Source organism: Anomalospiza imberbis, chromosome 1 (assembly GCF_031753505.1).
Source record: "Anomalospiza imberbis isolate Cuckoo-Finch-1a 21T00152 chromosome 1, ASM3175350v1, whole genome shotgun sequence".
NCBI classification, from domain to species: domain Eukaryota; kingdom Metazoa; phylum Chordata; class Aves; order Passeriformes; family Viduidae; genus Anomalospiza; species Anomalospiza imberbis.
Window position 1 is genome coordinate 151,392,783 of NC_089681.1, and position 18,930 is coordinate 151,411,712.

Below are 18,930 nucleotides of genomic sequence, written 5' to 3' on the forward strand. Positions count from 1 at the left end.
CTTCCTCTCCCGCTTTGAATATCGCCCTTTCCTGCCCCACATCAGCCTTCCCAAAGGTGGGATCTCCTTCCTGCCCTCAGCGCCGCTCTCCCCTCAGCCTCGTCCCCTCAGCGCTGCTCTCCCCTCAGCCATGTCCCCTCAGCCTCGTCCCCTCAGAGCCGCTCTCCCCTCAGCGCCGCTCTCCCCTCAGAGCCGCTCTCCCCTCAGAGCCGCTCTCCCCTCAGAGCCGCTCTCCCCTCAGCTCCGCTTTCCCCTTAGATCCGCTCTCCCCTCAGCCACGTCCCCTCAGCTCCGCTCTCCCCTCAGCCTCATCCCCTCAGCTCCGCTCTCCCCTCAGCCTCGTCCCCTCAGCTCCGCTCTCCCCTCAGCCTCGTCCCCTCAGCTCCGCTCTCCCCTCAGCCTCGTCCCCTCAGCTCCGCTCTCCCCTCAGCTCCGCTCTCCCCTCAGCCTCGTCCCCTCAGCTCCGCTCTCCCCTCAGCCTCGTCCCCTCAGCCGCGTCCCCTCAGCTCCGCTCTCCCCTCAGCCGCGTCCCCTCAGCTCCGCTCTCCCCTCAGCCTCATCCCCTCAGCTCCGCTCTCCCCTCAGCCGCGTCCCCTCAGCTCCGCTCTCCCCTCAGCCTCATCCCCTCAGCTCCGCTCTCCCCTCAGCGCCGCTCTCCCCTCAGCCGCGTCCCCCCTCAGCTCCCTTCTCCCCTCAGCCTCATCCCCTCAGCTCCACTCTCCCCTCAGCGCCGCCCCTCGGCCCCGCCCCCAGCCCTGGCCCCGCCCCCAGCCCCGCCCCGCGCCGCACCCAGCCGCGCACCCCGTTCGCCGCAGCGCCGCCTCCGCCCCGCGCGGCCGCGCGCCGCCCGCGCTCGCGCTGATTGGTCGGTGCCGGGCGCGGCGCGGCGCTGATTGGTCGGGCGGCGCGGGCCCCGCCCCCCCGGCCAGCAGGGTAGTGCGCTCGGCGCGCGGCCAGCGCGGCTCCGCTCCCCGCTCCTCCTCCCGCCGGGCCCGCAGGGGACAGCGACACTCGCCAGGCGCCTCCGTCCCGGCGCTGCCCCGCGCCCCCGCCGCTCGGTAAGGCCGCGGGGAGGGGGCCGCGGCCGGGGACGGGGCGCGGGGACGGCGCGCCGCGGGTGCGGCGCTCTCCGACGCGGCGGAGGGGCGGCCCGGGCCGAGCGGGGGGCTCCGGCCTCGCCGGTGTCCGGGGAGCCGGGGCGGGCCGGGGCGGGAAGTGGCGGGGGCTGCGGGGCGCGGGAGCCGCGCAGGGAGCGCCCGCAGCATCCCCGAGCATCTCCCGGGGGAGCCGGCGGAGGGAGCGGGCGCTGCCGGGGCTCGGCTTTGTTGCCCGGGGGCGGCGGCCGGGCCGGGTCCGGGGGTCGGGGGGGGCCCCGGGCGTTCCCGGGGCTCGCTCCCGAGGGGTCCCTTCGGAGCCGGCTGCCCCGGGCACGCGGCCCCGGGGGTTTCGCTGAAGGGCGGCGCGGCCGTCCCGCAGTTCTCCTTGGGACGGCTGGGAAGTTTCGGTGCCGCGGTTGCGCCCCGCTGGCCGCCGCGGGCTCCCCGTGCTCCCGGCTTTATAAGGAGGGCGGCGGGCTCGCAGCGGGACGCGGGCTGAGGATGAGCATGGGCAGAGCGCGGCTCGGAGCGCTGGGTGTGGCGAGCGGGGATGCGCCAGGCTCCGTCCAGGCCTCTGCTCAGTCATCGCAGCGCAGCCCGGCCACAACCGGAGCGGGCCCGCTTTCGGGATGAGCGAGCTTCTCCCGGCCGTGCGGTACCGGGATTAAACAAATGCTCGCCACGGCGCCGTGCGGGGCTGCCGTTAATCGGTTGAAGCTCGAGGCGGTGGAGTTTTGGGTTGTGCAGATGCCGTTCTGCTGCCAAAAGCCGCTTCTGAGTGTATCCTGGTAGTATGAGTGTTGTACGCTCTCCCTCTCCACGAGGGGTGTGTTAAAAGCCTGCTCGGTGAGCATGCTGAACCTGAATTTGGATGCTCAGTTCTCTTTTCTTTAGGTGGTTCTTAATCTCTCCTACTTGATTGTTCCCTCGCTTGTTTCCTTCCCCTGATTCCTGTATGGATTTTGCAGGTTAGCCCACTGATTTTAGAGTTTTTAAAAACGCTGTTATTTGTTTTTAAAGCTGGAATCATCCATTCGGTGAACCATGTTCTTCCCAGTTTCCAATTCCAGCTGGAAGGCTTCTTGAATAATACAATAGGCGTCCAAGTCCTGCTCAGTGTTTCAGTGTGCAGTAACAAGCCTTGCTCGGGGCCTCCTCCCGCTCAGCGTGTGATGCTGCTGCAGCTTCATTTTCTAAACTCAAGGGACGGGACTGCACTGGAGTTTTACGGCTCTGAAGTTCTTTTCTCCTTGCCAGGGCCTGATGCCCCATATGCTATGTTTTGCTGGTATTGTATCTATAAGGTTCTGTTGCAGCTTGATTAACTCCTCCTTTATCTGAGAGAGAGAAATTGTAACTCAAAATTATTCAGGTTGGCAATACAGTTATGACAAAGGTGACATTGGCTGGACAGACCTGTCTGTCAAATTTACTCTATGGGTTTTTGTTGGTTTTCCTTTGCAAGAACTGATGAAATTTCTGATTATCCTTCCAGATGCGTTTTGCAGGATTCATGGGCTCTTCTTAAGTTTTTAACTTTTTATTCTTTTGTGCCTTCTTGCATCAGAAGAGATGGGCTTTTTCAGTTTGAAAAAGAGCTTAACTTACTTGCTGTTGCAACAGCAGCAATATCCTGCGTCTTTTGTTTTGTTTGGTAATAATTACATGTTAGTGACAAATAATGAGCTTGAAGGCAGAATAGCTGATCTGTTTGTGACTGTGATTGTTGACTCTGAAGCTGAGGCCGTGGATATTATTAAATCTGTTTTTATGTGTCTCTGCAGAAATGACATCAGGGAAAGATCAGATAATACAAAGAAGTGTCAGTGGTTTGGAGATGCCAGCCCGGGGAGTTCAGCTAGAGCCCAGCGTTGCCATGGGTACAGTTTGTGGGTCACCCTGGTTCCCCCCGAGCCCCCAGCTGATACTGGGAGAGGATTATGTCACTCCTGTCCTTAAGGAACAAACGGGGAGGCTGCTGGAGGACGCTTATGGCAGCAGACCCTGACTTTATCAGCTTGTTCCTCCAAAGGCAGGGCTGTGCCAGGCCCTGTCCTGTGCTGGCCACTGATGCCAGGCAGGCTCCCAGGAGTGGGACCGCAGGGCTCCTCCCTGCCAGCTGCAGCACCTCACCCTGGCAGCACAGCTGGAGGTGTGCTTTAACAAGCTGCCTGAGTGGCCTGTGGGGAGCTTTGAAGGCTGTGAGTGATGAGTGCAGCCCTGTTTGGGTGAGCACAGGGGTGAATAATCACACCAGAGGCTCGCAGACGCTGCTGGGACCAACCTGGCCTTGCTCTGGTAAGTGTCATTTACAGGTGGCAGTGCTGATTCTGAACTGTTTGGGTTCAGTGCAATAATCTGTTCCCTCCCAGGGACACCAGGCAGTTTAAGTCAAGGTTTTAAATAGCAGAGGATTGCCCAGACTGTTCTGTGATGTTATCAAACACCCCCATGGCCCCAGCAGCCTGAGCAACAGAGAGAACAGAAGCAAATTGGGGTTTTGGAGGGGCAGAAGGTGAGGCTGAGTGGAGGCTGGGGCAGGACTGGATTTCCAGCCTTAAGCGGGCTATGTGCAGTCTGAGGAGTGCTCAGTTGAAGCAGATGAATTACGTATTCCTGCTGGTAAAAGGGCTGACACAGCTGTAATTTCAGCCAATGGAGCTGTAATTATATTTGAGGTCCCAGCTCTTGTAGTGTTTTAGTGGTTGCCTGTCTTCCCTAGAAATAAATGAATCCGAGGCATTTGGTCAGCTCTGAGTCCTTACAGGGTTCAGATCTGGTTTACACCCATTGCACGTTCTTGCTCTTGTGCACCTCAGGCTTAAACTCACCTGCTGTTTGCTGAGCCAGTGATGTCTCCTGCTCAGTTCCTGGACTGCATTTGTCTCTCTGCACTGTGTCTTGATGTGCAAGCTTCCAGCTTCTGACCTACACCAAACTTATGACTCAGGGAAACCACTGGTCAGACAGGGTTTAAGTCTGTCAGGATGAATTCAAGCTACTTGCAATTCAAATGAAAGTGATGGTTACGTGAAAGCGAAATAATGTGTGACTATACCTTGGTTTGGTCCAGAAAAACCCCAAATAATTTATTTTGCTAGGCCAGACACAGATTGGAAGATAAAATTCCAGCCTCCTCCGCTGAGAATGAAGAGTTCAAGGCGTGTTACTCATCTTGTTGTTGCGAGTCAGATTGCGGACAACAAAATTATAATTTGTGTAGGTACCTGTGGAGTTTCAAAGGCAAATTGAAGAAGTTGATAGTGCTCTGAAAGGCAGAGTTATTTCCTGGAACTCTGTGTTTGTTCTTCCTGTCTCAAATGAAGCAGATGAAACTCCTGCTTAGTCAAATGTCTGTGTCCACAGCTTCCTCGTGCTTTAACAGCAATTGAACTGATTATTTCTGCGCTTTCTTTTTTTCCTCCTTGAAGGCAAATGAAATCATAGTCAGCTGTAGATCAGAGAAGCCAGGGGTCTGTCATTACAGCACATGGGAGGGGGCGGAGAGCTCGAGCCTTGAGCCGGAGCACCGGCGCTGCATCATCTCCACAGAGCTCATCTCCAGAAGAAGGGGTGGATGTCCTCTGGAGCAGGTTCCGGGGAGATGGTGGAGAAGCTGGGCTGAGCAGAGCAGGCAGGACCCCTGCATCCTCTGGGGGGTTTCTCCTCCTCCAGCTCAGAAAGCAACTCCATGGCTTAGTGTTGCACACGTGGGAAGGAATTTCTCGTGGGAAGAAAAGGTCAGTGAAATCAGTTGCTGTAGATGTTGTGCAGATTTTAACTTGGTAATGAGGAGAATGAAATACTTGTGGCTCACACTGGTGCCCTGTGTTGCTCTGCGTTCTTGATATTACGTCAGAAGTGATTAAATACTAAATTTATTTAGAATTATTAGGTAATCTGACCCTGAAGGATTATGAGCAGACATTGGTGTCATGCTCTAGCACTCTTAAAAATTCCATCAGGGTAGTGCTGAGGATTTGCCCCAAACAAGATCAGTCTTAGACTCCTCTGAGTAAATTACTCATTTTTGTATGTTGCCACAAGAGCCCATATTTTGGCATGCTGAAGAGCAAAACTTTTTGCAGTTGCTGCTGTAGAAAACACAGGAGACACTGAGTTAATGGGGAGTGTAGGATAAAAATGGCTGTGCATGTAAATGATGGTGTATTCCACCTCCATGATGCACTTTGTTCCCTGGAAATGTCTGCTGGAAGCTGGGAGGGCGCTGGGTCATTTATTCTGTGCTCCCCTGGAGACAGGGAGGGAAGGGGCTGATTTCTTCCCTCGCCCTTAGAAAAGGCTGCTCCTTGCTGCTCTTTTAATCCTTGCCTTACTTTATTTTATTCCCTGCCTCTTAGAACTTTTCTCGGGTGGAGTGGCAACTGCTGAGTTGGTAGTTCCTCCGGGGAGTAGCAAGATACCAGCACTGAGATAAAGCTCACAGTGTCCCTGTGATTTGAGCAAAACTGGCAAACAAAAACAAAGAGTTGTAGTTGCTTTACGGAGGGAGGTTTGTGTAAGCCAACAGGCCCTGCATTAGCTCTCCTTTGCCAAGGTTGGATTTCCAGCCTCCTGGAGCTGGAACTCCCCTTGTAAAGCGTGTAACACAGACAAGCACCGTGCTGGAGTCTGTCCCCTGCCCAAAAGGAGCGTGTTGGCAGGGTGCAGGGGTGGCGGGGTGGCTGGGAGGAGGGTTCAGTCCCAGCTGTGCCCCTGGGCAGGTGACGTGACACGCGCTGTGGATTAAGGTGGGATGAGCAGCGTGCCCCGGCTGCGTGCTGGCTATCAGGCTGCTCCGAGGAGCTGCAGGAGCTTCTGGGACGAGTATGCAGTTAATCACATCCATTAGCATGATTAAAATCCTGATTAGCCTGTGTCACTCGCTCCCAGTTTCCTCCTACACTTTGCCCCCTTTTATCCGGGGTGTTTGCAAGTGCCAGCAGCAGCGAGGCTGGGAATTGTGAATGGATCCCAGGACTGGGGCTTTGTTTTGGAACAAAGTTCCTCAGAAAGCTGCCCAGCTGCTGGCTGAAGAGAACATCTGAAAAATCAGCCCTTCACAGCTGGGGGAGCCTCAGCAGGGCTGTGGGGAATCTAGCTGAGCACCCAGTAGGCTGGTCTTGCTCACGTTCCGTGTCTGGTGTGTCCTAACACTTGGATTTTACTATCTCCATCCCTGTGTGCTGAGGAGCTCCTCATGCTGGCTGGCTCCTTGGGGCAGGGCTCCTCTGGCCTCCAACAGCTGAATGGGCTGGAGAGCAAATCCAGGGATGGGATGATAGGGAAAGACAAGGCTGAAATTGAGGGTAGGGAAATTGCACATCAGCTGGTTGAGTAGAAGTGGAAAACAAGACAAAAAATGAGGTAATTGTGTAAATTCCTGTTTGCAAAAACTCTCTTTTTAAAAAACTTCACTGGTTGGGGAGATACTGTACAAACTCAACTGGGCCTTTTGGAAAAGCAAACGTCTCTGAGCATTAGGTCATACACTTCCACCACACTCCCGCCTGGGAGTGAGTCATTGTCTTTTGTAGAATTGTATTAGAGCTACATCATCCCCAAAAGCTGTTTTTCAGCTGAATTTAGGGTGTTGACACTTGCTCTAAACAAAGTGAAGCTATGGGAGCATTTATCAGAGCAATTTCAAAGTGTGTTTACATACTCTGGGGTTGTGACTCCCGAAGTGCCGGGGCTCAGCTCATTCTTGGGAGTGGAAACCCTCAGCTCTCACACTCAGGACTGGGACAAATATCTCCAGGTAACTTAAGTGATGTTTGTGAAGTGCTTAAAATCCTCTGGAAGGGCAGAGAAACATCCAGGTGCTTTTATCTGCTCTTATTTCTGCCTCCTCCCGCTTGTTTCTTGCAGGGGCTGTGGTGTGTTGGCTCTTGGCTGGAGATACTCTGGCAGTTTGTCCTTCCAGGAGCTGATACTGAGGCTTTGTTTCCATATTATGGCTTGGTTTTCTCTAACAAAACTCGTTTGAGGTTCCAGCCCTCTTCCACTTCATGCTTTCTATCAGGTGGTTGTGCCAGAAGTTCAGTGCAGTGCGAAATGGGTCGGTGCTCAGGTGGGATTTCTACAGCTAATTTTAGAAGCTGCATCAATTCTGTTAAAGGGGAAGTAGAAACAACTGCTTGGAGAAGGGGATGCCAAGCACTCATCACACTGGCTTTGCTGGGGAACATGTGATGGGGAAATGCTGTCAGTGGGATGAGTAAGAGCTTGGGGTGAAGAATCCAAGTTTTGTTGGAAAGGTTGAGGCTGCCAGGCACACGTGGATCCCAGAACGATTGGAGCTGGGAGGAGATCACCCAGGCCAGCCCCCTGCCCGGGCAGGGGCACCTGGGATGTGTCCAGGTGGGGCTGGGATGTCTCCAGAGAGGGAGACTCCAGCCCCCTGGGCAGCTGTGCCAGGGCTCTGCCCCTCCCTGGAGAGAGGCTTTGCTCCTGCTGAGCTGGAGCTGCTGTGGTTTGCTCTGTGGCCACTGCTCCTTGTCCTGTCACTGGGCAGAGTGTGGCACCGTCCTCAGCTTCAGAGTTCATCTCCAGGAGAAAGGGTGGATGTGCTCTGGGGCAGGTTCCTGGGAGATGGTGGAGAAGCTGGGCTGAGCAGAGCAGGCAGGACCCCTGCATCCCAGGGGGATTTCTCCTGCAGCCTCTTCTCACCTGGGAAATGCTCCAGACCCCTCATCAAAGCCAGACCTCCAGTCCAAGTTCAGTGTTGCTGTGTTTGCTGTTAACTCCGTTTCAGCTGCTCAGAAAGGGACCCCGAGTGCAGACAGCAGTGGGGACAGGGCAGGAATGAAGCGCTGGGAACTGCTCTGAGCAGGATGCAAACGGGAATGTGACAGTTGTGCTTCACTGACACTTTCCCTGTAATCCCCTCTGGAAAGCACTGGGCGTTTTTAAGCACCTGGCTCTCAGGAGCTCAGATTTGCCTGGGTTTCAGGCACACTGAGAGGAGGAGGTGGGCTGTGGTGAAAGGTGTTCCCTGGGTTAGGCTGGAGGTCCCTGGGAGCTGCCCCTGGCAGTGCCATCTGCTGATGAGGTGACATCTGCTGGGGAAGTTCACCTGCTCCCTTCCCCCGTGGGCCAGTGCAGCTTGATGCACACGTGGGGAGACAGCCAGCAATGATGTGAAATCAGCAGTGATGTAGGATGTGAAATGCTGTTGGAAATACCGAGGAAAACCCAACTGTAAACAGCATCTCAAAGCAAATGTTTTTAAATGTCATAATTGGTGCTGTTTATAGCAGCTCCACGTGCTTAATTCCTGCCTGTACCCTCATTGCTCTGCACCCTTTCTGGTGCACTGAAACGCTGTTAACACCAAGCACAGCACTGAATTTGGAATGTTCATTTTCCCCAGAATCAGAGTGGTGTGGGTTGGAAGACCATCTCATTCTGCCCCTGCCATGGGCAGGGACACCTTCACTGTCCCAGGCTGCTCCAAGCCCTGTCCAGCCTGGCCTTGGGCACTGCCAGGGATGGGGGATTTTGGTGTTGTTGATGAGGTGTATTCCTCTTTGTGGGTTTTCTTTTGTGTTTAACCTCTCCATTTCAGCCTCTTCTCTGTTGCAGCTTTATTAAGTGCAGTGCCCTGTTAAAAATGCTCCTTTGCTCATCAGCACTGGTTTTAAGGAATCTCAGAAGTTTTTCTGCTGTCCATGGATACTTTCACTGCTGTTAATTAGATAATGGGAAACTTCCAAACAAAGACAAAAATGCCCAAGCAGCTCCAGCAGAGGCTCTGAATGAGGCTCTGCAGACAGGGGAGGCAGAGAATGAGACAAAGAGCTGAGTCACCCTCCTCTCTTCCTTCCTTTGCACTCTTGTGGTGGGAGTGAATGGTTTCTGTTTTAAGTCATAAATCAGAGCAATTAGCAAAAGGGTTCTGGATGTTAATGGGTGGATCATTCAAACTTCTTACTTAGCAGGAGCTGTGGATTTAAGTGATATACATAAAAAGCAGTAAATGAAATAGATTGTGTGATGGCCTGTTGTGGATGCAGAGCCTCAGGAGTGTTGATTTCATGGCTCTGAGTGCAGCCCCAGCCCTGTCCCAGCACAGGCAGGAGCTGGAGCTGCTGGAGAGAGCCCAGAGGAGGCACCAGGGAGATCCCAGGGATGGAGCAGCTCTGCTGGGAGGAAAGGCTGGGAGAGCTGGGAATGTCCAGCCTGGAGAGGAGGAGCTTTGGGGTGAGCTCAGTGTGACCTTGCAGGACCTGGAGGAGCTCCAGGAGAGCTGGAGAGGGACTGGAGACAAGGGATGGAGGGACAGGACACAGGGGATGGCTCTGGCAGGGATGGATGGGAGGATGGGGAGGGACTGGAATAGAATTCCCAGAGCAGCTGTGGCTGCCCCTGGATCCCTGGCAGTGCCCAGGGCTGGGAGCACCTGGGACAGTGGGGGGTGTCCCTGCCATGGCAGCGCTGGCACTGGATGGGCTTTGAGGTCCCTTCCAGCCCAGCCCATGCTGGGGCTGTGGTTCTGGGAGTGTTTGCTCAGCTCAGCAGCTGCCCTGGGTGCTTTGAGAGTCTGCTCCTGCCCAGGTGTGCAGGGTGGGACCCCGAGTGGAGCTTGGTTCCACCTCCATGGGCAGGGTGGTGCAGGACGATGGACACACGCTCAGGGCTCGCTTGTCCCTTCTGGGGTGCCATGCTGTGGGGTTGGCACACAATATCCATGTCAGGTGGCCCTGTGACACCACCCCAGCGGGGACTGCAGGATGCTGTGGGTGGCTGGAGCTGTATTTGATACCACAGATTTGCATTTATAGATGAAACTACAGTGGATGTAATTTGCAGGGTTAATTTTTCCAGGGTATCTTCGTGCTTAAAGCATACATATTAATTTTCCTTGGGCTGTATTTTAACCTATTTAAGCATTTGTGACATGAGAATTAAAGGATATTTCCATCTTGTGTTCTGAGGGCTGGATTTTCTTTAACGGGGTTTTTTTTAGATAAAATGTACTTTTTCTTGCATTGGGATTTGGGCAGAGCATGTAGGGCAATAGGATCAAGTGTCACATTGGGATTACATATTTGTCCTGAAGTGACCCTCTTAGGAGCTTGCATGGGAGTAATTGGTGAATGACTGGATTTATAGGGATGTATATCTGCATTAGCACTGGTTTGATGTGACTCGAGCTGATTTGCTTTTGGTCCAAACTATTTTCAGCTTGGGGAATTCACTCCTAAGGAGGGATGCTATATTTTGCCTGTATTTTCCCTTAAAAGCAGTGGTGGTTTTACCAGGATTTAATAGCTCTAAATATGAATGTAGAGCAGTGTTGCACGGCTGAAACCCAAATTCATCCCAAGAGCTGCACATTTGAGACCTCTGGGTGTTAATGGTGTGGGGAAAACCTTTCTCATGATCAGCTTCCCAAGATTTTCATTGCATCAGTCAATTGCTCTTACAACTTGTCTTGTTCTTACAACTGTAACAACTCTCTCACTTGTGCTGTTCTGCATTATTTTGGCGTATTGTGTCCCTTGGCTGGCAGCTCCTGTGGGGTTTCCCTCTCCTGGAAGGAGTTACCATGACTTTGAAGGCGTTGGGGAGCGCAGAGGAAGCTCCTTGCCCCTGCAAGCTGAGCTTTCAGCACAGAGCTTTTGGCAGGAGCAGTGATTCTGCTGCTGCTGACAGACTCTCCCCGTGGGCACATCCCTGTGTGCTGTGTCTGAGCAGAGCCTGGCACCTGCTTCTGCCTGGAGCCGGGGCTTCACTGGGCTTTTCTGGCCCCCACCGAGCTCTGGGAGCCCTTCAGGTGCTGATGGGGGAGCGAGAGGCTGTGATTCACAAAGGCCTTCAGCTCCAAAGCACACGTTGGCTTTTTCCCTTCGTCTCCCTGAGCTGTGTTTGTGGCACAGGTTTCCCTCTGCTCCCCCTTTCCTGCTGCTCTGCTCGCTCCAGAGCTCCCAGCTGCTGCTCTTTCCTCCCATGTTTGTTTTCTCAGATCCTGTTTTAGGCCATCTGAATGTATTCGGTGTAGGGTGAGTTTCTTTTTTTGCTACAAGGACCTCTTAAAAAGGCTGTTGGAGGGGTGATTGGAGCACGGAGTGTAACACGCTGCTCCCAGAAATCCTGACTCTGCCTGGCATCAGCTGATGGTGTCTTGTTTAAACATACCACAGACTTGATGTTTTTTCCCCTTGGGGTTTGACTTCCTGTGATAAAAGGAGATTCCCTTTTAAAGCAGAGCTCTGTGGTTATATAATGAGAGAAGGAAATACTCCAAAAGTGACACTGGGAGAACAGAAAAGTTATTTTGGTGGCTGACTGTTAGACAGGAGAGTGGAGAATTCGCTCAGGAGGGCACGGGTAACTCGAGTGCTCTTGGGAAAGTGAGAGGAACACATTCAAGGAATTAAGCGAGGGAGTGACCAGGGCAGAGCAGGGGAAGGAAGGTTGTGGTGAGGACAGAGCTGCCCAGTGCACAGCTAGGATTCCTCCTGGAGGATTTAACCCTTTCCAAACTGCTTTTCCTCACCGCCACGAGCTGCTGCCCAGCCCCAGAAGTCTCCGAGTCTGACCCTCCAGGAGCTGTGCTGCCTTTGCCTGATGGATCTGTAGCCCTGAGCAGAAGTTACTTTAGACTTAGTGCACGTGGCTTTGTCTCCAGGGAGCCACCTACCTCCCCCTGTCCCCTTGCCCTTGGCTCCCAGGAGCGCCCAGCACTGTGCAGCAGGCACAGTGACAGCTGCCCTGTCCTGCTCTTGCTGGGGTGGAAGTGCAAGTTCCCGGAGCAGTTTGCTGGCCCTCGGCTCGGGTCTTTGGGAGGCAGGGCTGCAGACTCTGGGGGAGCCAGCTGGGTTCTGCCAGGGAGTCGCTGACCTTGCTGAGCTTTCCCAGCCCCTGCCCGTGGAGTTCAGACTCAGCGCTGCCCCTGCAAGCCTGAGCTCCCCGTGGGTTTCAGGTGGAATATGGGTTTCCCTGCGCTGGGATATGCCTGCAGAAGCCGGGAGAATGCCCACGATTCATCAAAATTAAGCTGGTTTTCTTGCTAGTCTGGGGTATGTTTATTTTTTCTAGTATGTAATTTATCTGTGGAATAATTTTTCAGCAGCCAGATATGCTGACTGTGCCTGTTACGTTTCCCCAGTGAAATTCCTGGCAAGCTTCACTTCTTCCAAGATCATTTTGAGGTGCTGATGTAACCAAACAGTTGAATTTGACCTCAACAAGAAATTATGTAGTGCCAAGTTAGCTCTTAAAATCCATGTGGAATTGTTATTTTTGTGTATTTTTCATGTAGCTGTTTGTGCTGTTCGGTAACTTTGCTTTTGCTCATTTTTTAATTAAGAGATGGCAGTTTAGGCCTGGGGTGGGGGAAGCAGGTTGCAGATCCTTAACACCTCATCAAAATTTCAGTGGGAGTTATTTTTTCAGCTCTATTTGAATAATTAAACATTGTGCTCAGCTAATTTTGCAGATGTGTGGGGGGAGCACAAGGAGTAATGAAAACAGTTAATCTAAATGGAAATGCATCAGAGCATCCTGGTTGTACAAGTGTAACACCCTGCTTTATTCCAAATAGTTGTATTACTTAAAAGAAACTTGCCGACTTATAAACCGAGGTGTGCAATATAAACAGAGATTGGGAAATGATCCTCTGAAAGACAGAAGTGAAGCAGGGGGGCTCTGCTGATGGATATCTTGTTTAACACAGATCACCCTGAGCAGTGTAACTTTCCATACTGAATTTTTAACCCTTGCTTCAAAGCAAGGAAACTTCCAAAGTGCCTCGGAGCACCTGCATTTTTGTCCTTAAATTAGTTTAGTTTTCGAATGAAAGATTGCGGAATCTCATTATTTATGAAGCAGAGGCTTTGGATTAAGCTCAGATGTTCCTTTATTAGAGAATTCCAGCTACAAAGGGAGGCTGGGTATCCACCAGCTGCACTCTCTGACTGATAACAGGCTTTTCAAAGTAGTTTTCTTTCAGCAATCCTGTTAATGCTTTAAATTCAAGCCTGAACTTTTCTTGTGGGATTAGGGGTAGGAAGAAAAAAAAAAAGCTGTGTCAGAGGAATAAATGCAAATAATTGAGCATGAAGAGCAGAGCAGGAGGGTGAGGCGCGTCAGTTACTGTGATAGGTGCTTGTAAGTCAGCAGGACAGTATTGCACTCCCCACTTTATGGCACGTTAAATCAGAATGGGAGCACCGTGACAGCGGATCAGGCAGAAGGTTCATGTTTGTGTGCAGAGCAGGTTTGGTTCCTGTTCTGTCCTTTTCCCATCTCCTTGGTTTTTGCTCTCGGCTGGTGGGGGAGCATGGGCTGTGTCCCATGGCTGTGTTTGTGCCACAGCCCCTCGGAGTCCTGGGGACTGTGTGGGGTTCAGGTCACGCAGTCCCACAGGGAGAGACCCTGAGGATCGTCCAGTTCCACCCCTGCCCCCTCCCGGAGCCCCTCTGGGCTCTCCCTGGAGCTTCTCCTCTCCAGGGGAGCACCCCCAGCTCTCCCAGGCTGGCTCCAGCCCTGCAGCAGCTCCGGCTCCTTGTGCTGCTGGATCCGGGGCAGCGCAGGGGCAGAGGGGCACAATCCCCATTTCTGCTGCCCAGGCACAGAGGGTCCCTGGCCGGGCAATGTTCAGCTTCTCATCCCTCGGTCCTTCTCCCCAGGGCTGCCCTCTGCTCGTTCCCGGCCTGGGTCTGTGCTGGGGATTGTCCCAGCCCGGCTGCAGGACCGTGCCCTTGGCCTGCTTGAACCTCCCGAGCTTGGCACAGCCCCACCTCTCCAGGTCCCTGGGGGTGCCCCATCCCCTCCCTGCAGCTGTGACAGCCCCCAGAGCTCGGTGTCACCAGCAGAGTGCCCGGGGTGCCCCAGCCCCAGGTGTCCAGTTTGGCTTTTTCAGGGTCTCTCCTCCTTCTCTGCAGCAGAAAATGCCTTTCCCTCCTCCCAGCCAAGTGCTCTGTGCACAGGTTAGCGCTGGTGGTGCCAAGGAAATAACCCAGCTCTAAATCCCAGCACTGGCAAGACAAACAGGTGATCTGTGGCTGCCACTGTCACCTTTGTCCTCAGCACAAGCTTTCACACCTGCAGCTCACGCTGAACACTCCTCTCCCTGCTCCTCTCTTGGGAGAGTTTTCTGGCAATCTCTCCAAGTACAGGAGCTGGGATTTCTAGATGAAACGCTTCCTATAGTACTTTTCAGAAGCATAGCACCAAAAAAGGGGTTGTGTACTGGGAAGAGCATTTTCTTCTGCTAAGCAGGGATGTAGGCTGTGTTTTATGGAATTGGCTGAAATCTTATGGTTTTTAATGTGGAGGTTGCATGTGGATTGTTCTCTCTCAGCAAGTTTTTACTGAATTCTGAATTTTACTGAATTCTGAATTTTACTGAATTCTGAATTTTACTGAATTCTGAATTTTACTGAATTCTGAATTTTACTGAATTCTGAATTTTACTGAATTCTGAATTTTACTGAATTCTGAATTTTACTGAATTCTGTTATTCTACTGATTTATTTTTTAGATCTAATTTTAAAGAAAGAAAAACGGAGTGTTTTCAGATGCTCACCGGGTTGACCAGATTCAAGGCAGGCCCTTGCTCTCCCGTGTCCTTTGTGTAAATTCTGGGTTAATTAAGTGACTCATTCATTCAGTCTGGCTCAGGCTGCACATGATGGGGTGAAGGAAAAAACAAACCCAGCACAGAGTGAAACTCTGAGGCATCTGAGCTTCCTTCTGGAGAGTGAATTGGGAGCAGGCAGCCTGTGCCTCAGTGCGGATCTGCAGGGTCGGGCATTTCACAGAACATAATCACAGGTTCTTTGATTCCTAAACACTGCAGGGCCTCTGGTTTGTGTCCTCTTAATTCCTCAGGCCTGGCTGTTAATAAATGTCCCTGGGCTGTGATTTCAGTTCTGGGCTGTACAGTGGCAAATCTGAATTCTGCTCCATTGCAGCTGGCACAGGGCAGGGTTAGGTGGGATCTTGGGCAGGAATTCCTGGCTGGGATGGAATTCCCAGAGCTGCTGTGCCTGCCCCTGGATCCCTGGCAGTGTCAAAGGCTGGGATATTCCATCCTGGGATAGTGGATTGTGTTCCTGTCCGTGGGATGGGGTGGATTGGGATGATCCCCAAGGTCCCTTCCAACCCAAAACAGCCTGGAATTACTTTTGTTTTATTCCAGAAAGTTTCTTGCATGAAACACAGAAGCAGTTCCTTAAACAGAAGTCAAAACCTGGAATGCCTGGTTAGGAAGGGGATGGACAGACCTGAAAGTAGAACCTGAAAGTATTTCTTCTTTTAAACACCAAAGAGAAAAAAAAACCAAAGAAAAATGCCCTCCAGAATCCATCCCCTCATGATTCTAACAGTTTGGCTAAAAATTTTAAAAAATGTCTTATAAATATTCTAAATCTAAAGAGGTAGAAGTGTGAGAGAAGAGAGGGGGGAAGTACTGAACACTTTCTGAATAATAAAGTGGATCTTTCTGTAAAGCATCTTTCCTAATTAATCCGAAACCCAGGCAAACTGAACGACAGCAGCTTGTAACAAAAAGCTTTTTGCTGGAGTTTGCTGCTGGGAATGAGCTCATCCTGGTGCCCAGCTGGGCACCGGGCAGGGCTGGAGCGGTTTGCTGCTCCCAGCCTGGGCTGTGGGGTCGTGCTGGGGCAGCTGGGAGCCTTGGGCCATCCCAGCTTCCCACCTGCAGCTTCCAGGTGGGGTCAGCAGCAGTTTGGATGGTGGATTTGCTGTGTTTATTTTTCTGGCAATTGCACTGATTTGAGGTACACGGAGGGAGCTGGAGAGGGACTCCTTACAGAGGGCACAGAGTGCCAGGACAAGGGGAACGGCTTGGAGCTGGAGGAGGGTGGATGTGAATTGTTTATTAGGGAGAAATTCCTGGCTGTGAGCACGGTGAGGCCCTGGCACAGGTGCCCAGAGCAGCTGGGGCTGCCCCTGCATCCCTGGCAGTGCCCAGGCCAGGCTGGACAGGGCTGGGAGCAGCCTGGGACAGTGGGAGGTGTCCCTGCCCAGGACAGAGCATGGAATGGGATGGGCTTTAAGGTCCCTCCAACCCAGACCTATCTAATGAGGAAAGGTTACAGAAGAGTGAAGAAATGTGGTCCCAGTCTTCATTGAGAAACATCACTTAGGTCTTGAGGTAAAACGAGACAGGATTTAAATTAAAAATTATGTATCAGTGGCTCTTGGCTTTGTAATTTTGAGTGACTCCTTTTGAAACATAGTATGCTGATTCAGTGTGCCTTCTGTGCTTCCTACCTGTTTCTGTTTTTAAAATTACGAAACTGTTGCTTTAAAATAAGCAGTTGATTGGGATAACTACTTGTAGTAAGGGCAAACCCTGAATATTCAGCTTGTGCAATGCTTGTGGGGGCTGACGCCGGGATCTTGCTGAGTGGGAATTCAGTGATGTGCCAGAAACACAGAGTTTGCTTCATTCTAAGTCAACTTTAAACACCACAAGTTGTATTATTCATTGTTCTTTCAGTTTCTCACCCTGATAAGCTGCTTTGTTGTCCTTGGAGGCACTGGGAGCCTCATGCTGGTTCCAGTTTAAATTGCAATATCTGTGTGTAGGGGAGGCCGGAAGGTTTGGAGGCTGCTGCAGCTCCAATACAAATCTTTCATTTCTGCCGACTACAGAAATGCTGAGAACTGTAAAAATAATGGAATTGCATGTGAGACAATGTGTTAGCCTTGTCTCCCCTTTCACTGGAACGTGGCTTTAGAGCTCTGGGAGAGCGGGTTAGGGGTTGAGCTGTACCAGCTCCTGCACGGGAGCGCGGCAGGAGCGGCTGCGTCCCTCGTGGTGGGGCTGACTCGGATCCCAGCTCCTGCAGGAGCAGAGCTCTGGCACAGCTTGTGTTTCCTCAGAAGCTGCCAGATGTGGTGCACAGGCCAGTGTCACTGCCTTCCCAGCTCCAGGGAGCATTCCCAGCTCCTGGGCGCGTTCCTGGAGCAGTGAGTGCAGTGTTGGCAGTGCAGGGACAGAGTGAAGCTTTGCTGGATCCTGGAATCCCACAGTGGTTGGGCTGGAAGGGAACTTGGGGATCATCCAGTGCCACCCCTGCCATGGCAGGGACACCTCCCACTGTCCCAGGCTGCTCCCAGCCCTGTCCAACCTGGCCTTGGGCACTGCCAGGGATCCAGGGGCAGCCACAGCTGCTCTGGGAATTCCATCCCAGCCCCTCCCCACCCTCCCAGCCAGGAATTCCTAATTCCCAGTCTCCCATCCACCCCTGCCCTCTGGCAGTGGGAGCCATCCCCTGTGTCCTGTCCCTCCATCCCTGTCCCCAGTCCCTCTCCAGCTCTCCTGGAGCCCCTTCAGGCCCTGGCAGGGGCTCTGAGCTCTCCCTGGAGCTTCTCCTCTCCAGGGGAACATTCCCAGCTCTCCCAGCCTGGCTCCAGCCCTGCAGCAGCTCCAGGTCCTTGTGCTGCTGGATGTGGGGCAGCTCTGCAGGTGGGGTCTCACACCCCTCCACACCCCATGGCCTCGGCTCTCCTGGTTTTCCGTGGGTCGGGGCGAGTGACCAGTGGCAGGAATGGGTTTGTGTCCCAGCCAGGAACAAGTGAAAGTGTGGATGGACATATGAACAGCTGGGCTTTTTTTTTTTTTTTTTTTTTTGTTAATGAGTCTGAGCTGAACAGTTTTAAGTCCAGATTAGAAGCTGGATCCTATAATTATTTTTTAATTGGTCTTTGCAGTAAGAACCTGTGCATTAAACCACAGAAGTTTCTGGATTCCACTTGCTGTGAGAAATAGAAATAAGGTGGATTAAGTGTAGTTCTGGAAATTAATTTTACAGGTACCTCTGAAGCATTTTCATTCAGTCATAGTTCAGTATTTATTAATGCAGCTTTTGATTTCTGAAGGCATTATTTGAGGTTTTTGAGCAGTGAGCCTGCACTGATTTATTTGGTTGGGTGTGAAGTAACACACTTTGTACTGGTTCCAATCTTGATGAGGAAACTGCTGTTGGTCCTGCTGCATTTTCAGAGCAGGAGTTGCTTTCCTCGATAAGCACAGAACAAGGATCAGAGCAAACACTTGCAGCAGCTCCCTGGGCTTAGGCTGTCATTGCTCTGATAACGCAGGCAGGGTGAGAGCTGCTCCTCTGCTTTCCCAGGATAAGAGGCTCTGTGGGGATGGAATCTTTTGAAGGTGCTGAAGCCCTCCCTTGTTTTTATTTTCCCTGTAGTTCTCATAGAGCTCACCGTTTGTTTCCTGTGACTGGACCCTCAGAAATGCAGCAAAGTAAAAGTGCACAGCTCTGGGGGGACCTTCTCTCTCTGCATCAGCTTGGGAGGAGTTTGCAGTGAGCGAGGGACAGGAGCAGAGGGAAGGGCTCAGGCTGGGCCAGGGGAGCTCAGCGTGGGCAGCAGCAGGAATTCCCCCATGGAAAGGGGGCTCAGGCCTTGGCACTGCCCAGGGAGGGTTGGATCCCCATCCCTGGAGCTGCCCCAGGAGCTCCTGGCTGTGGCACTCGGAGCTCTGGGCTGGGGACAAGGTGGGCATTGGCACAGGCTGGACTCGGTGACCTTGGAGCTCTTTCCCAATCTTAATTCTGGGCTGGTCCTGCCGGGACTGTAACCAGAGATACATTTAAAAACCTGCAATTAGGAGCTGCTCAGCAGCACCCTGCAGGTTTAGGGCAGGGTGCAGGGACAGTGGGTGACAGTGCCAGCCCCGGAGCTCTGCAGGCTGTGTTTGGGGTCTGGTCCCCTATCTGTCTCAGGGCCTGCAGCAATTTGCTGCTGGCTTCTGCTTTAACACAGCTGTCTGCACCTTGTTGTAACCTGTCAGCAGCTGATGGTGGGTACTCAGACTCCAGCCCAGTTTTTC

The 18,930-nt window shown here is 52.6% G+C and overlaps 1 protein-coding gene across 3 annotated transcripts in view; it reads left to right on the top strand.

Annotated features, from left to right (window-relative positions):
* Nucleotides 1–910: 910 nt before the first annotated feature.
* The window catches only part of MAP4 (microtubule associated protein 4), a 147,476-nt gene continuing 129,456 nt past the window's right edge, over nt 911–18,930 (top strand). For 2 of the 3 annotated variants that reach the window (XM_068176517.1, XM_068176525.1), the window contains exon 1: nt 911–1,058. The gene's annotated coding sequence lies outside the window, so the exon portion shown is untranslated. The remainder of the gene's footprint in view (nt 1,059–18,930) is intronic. The other variant, XM_068176531.1, reaches the window with a different exon arrangement.